Consider the following 2849-nt stretch of genomic DNA (forward strand, 5'->3'; position numbering starts at 1 on the left):
ACAAAGCCTTGGCTGGGATGATGTAGTCGGGGCTGGTCCCACTTTGAACAATGGGTTGGACTAGACGTGACTGCCTGAAGTCCCTTCCTGCCCTAATTTTCTATGATTCTTTGAGTCTTAATTAGCAAGTTCTCTATCTCTGTGCGTGGGCAATGTCCCTGACCCCCCAAAGCCAGTTGAACATAATGCCCTTACCAGGCTCCATGCTGAGCATCATGCTAACAGACTACCTGATGATGCAGCATTATGGAAAATGCAAACAGCTGGTTATTGTCAACATCTCACTAAAAAGGAGAGCCTGTTTTGCTTTTTTCTTTGGGGGGAGGCTAAGTGAAATTATGTTTTATACATTAAGCAGTATAGCTCTGCTGCTTCTTCCCACCAGATGGCAGCCAGCCTACATAATTGCACTGTTGGTTATATACAGTGTTCTGACAGGGGACAGGGGGATCTGAATCCTCCCTTCACAGTTGTGATATTTTCAACTGTCATCAGACAGAGCAAGGGTTGGATCTGAACCACGGGGCTCTTTGCAAGCTGGATCCAGGCCCCCTTCCAGCGGTGAGATGAGAGGTAGTGGTGTTAATTGCCACCGGTTCCTGAACTGCAGGAATGAATGCACTCATTGCTTGCCTCTACATTGCCAATATACATCCCCAAGGAGTCTCTGTAACAAGCATTTAGCAGAGGGTCCCATCCCTGTTTGCTGGGTGATACAGCTCAGCAGGCCATACCTTTGATGCTGCTAACGTGGAGCATGAAGACATTGTGACGTCCTAAATGGGGATTAAGTTAGACAAGCTTTCACATGCAAAGCATTCTAATAAGCAATCAGGACTCATAATAGACACTATATCTTTTATTGAACCAACTAGAGTTTTGCAAAACAAAAATTCTTTTAATTGCAAGTTTTCGGGCACAAACACCCTCTATCAGGCATTGGAGGAAAGCTTTAAAAGTTCTCCTGGGTAACAAATGAAAGTTCATGTTTCATAGGATTTCACAGATATCACCTCTACTACGAGTCCTGATTGCTTTTTCCTCTAGGCCAGTACAGCTGCAACCTGGATACCTGAAGCATTCTAATAAGCACTGGCAGGATCAGGGAGCATGCACAGGTACCACTGACCTCTGCTACATGGAGCACCATGCCCATGAACCTATACAGAATGAACCTGAAGATCACCCTGGCTTATTGCATCTCTAGGGCAGGGGCCTGGATGTTTAGAAGCAAGAATCATCAGGCATGGCAGAAGTCAGGGTAGATCCACCCCTTTCTCCTCTGCACCCCCAGGTACCCATTAAGTCCCAGGTGTCCACAAACTTTAACAGTAAATCTTTTAGTTTCAGATTCAGTCTTATGAAGGCAGTTTAAAGCAAACCCGGGAAGAATGGCTTGCTAAAATCGGCGTGTCTATCCTGACCACACTCAAGCATTTTCCCATTGGAAACCAGAGGATGGAGCTGGGCTTTTCTCTGTGGCTAGAAGGACATGTCTAGGAGCTCAAGCTGCAGAGGGGGGGAATTTCATATGGAGATAAGGAGGAACTTTCTAACTACAAGGGTGGCCAAGCATTGGACCAGGTGCCTAGAGAAGCTGTGGCCTCTCCATCCTTGGACATTTCCGAGAGCAGCTTGGACAGACGCGTGACTGGGATGGTTTCGGCAAGGCCCCGCCTCGAGCAGGAGGCCGGATGCGATGCAAAGTCGCTTCCAGCCTGACTGTCCCCAGAGATCCCAAAAGGGAATATTATATTGCTTTGGACAGGGCGGGTGCAGGAAAGCAGGTCTGAGCACCCAGTGGGACCCGCAGCCACTGCCAAGAGGGCTGCTGGCCTGACCTGCCACGCAGCAGGCTGTTAGGTATCCAGGTTCTAGCAGTATTGGTCTAGAGGAAAAAGCAAATCAGGACTCGTAGTAGAGATGATCTCTTTTTATTACACCAATAAGATTTTTGCAAAAATTAAAAATTAAAAAAAAAATTTAAAAAAAAAATGCCTTTCATTGCAGGTGTTTGGGCAGTTCTCCTGGGTAGAAATTTTCTCCTGGGCCAATAGAAATCTTTTCTCCGATGCCTAGCGAAGGGTGGTTCTGCCTGAAAGCTTGCAATTAAAAACTTTTATTTTTTTGCAAAAATCTTGTTGATTTAATAAAAAAGGATATTCTCTACCACCAGCCCTGAATGCACCAGGCTGGGCATTTTTTTTTAATGTTTAGGCCTAGTGCAAATCCACCAGCTCATCGCATCCCTCGCCCAAAATACCCAGTAGCCAATTAAATGCCACGTCCAAAAAACTGCAGCTCAGCATCTCTACTCATAGCCTCCACGTGTACTGAGCAGGAACCCCCCCCCCCTGCTCCCCGCCAATGGTATCTCCCCGCCAGGTAACAACCCCCCAATGGTATCTCCCCGCCAGGTAAGAACCCCCCAATGGTATCTCCCCGCCAGGTAAGAACCCCCCAATGGTATCTCCCCGCCAGGTAAGAACCCCCCAATGGTATCTCCCCGCCAGGTAAGAACCCCCCAATGGTATCTCCCCGCCAGGTAACAACCCCCCAATGGTATCTCCCCCATACCTAGTGCCAGAGCGCATGCGCCACGCTCTTTCCCACCATTGGCTATCTGCCCCGTGACACCACCAATCAAGGCCCAACTCCTGCTATGTAGCCTCACCGAAAGGACCCTTAGGTGCCCTCAGTGGTGCCTGCAGTTGTTGCCGCGAAGGCACCCCGGGGCTGCTGGACAGGTAGAGTCTCCCCCGCTAGCTTGTCGGCGTCTCTCCCGGGGCACAGGCAGCACAGCGGCCACCCCTGAGCTGGGGCTTCCCGCGGCGGGGGCGGGGCTCCGG

Source organism: Gavialis gangeticus, unplaced genomic scaffold (assembly GCF_001723915.1).
Source record: "Gavialis gangeticus isolate Ggan-Ray unplaced genomic scaffold, GavGan_comp1, whole genome shotgun sequence".
NCBI lineage: Eukaryota > Metazoa > Chordata > Crocodylia > Gavialidae > Gavialis > Gavialis gangeticus.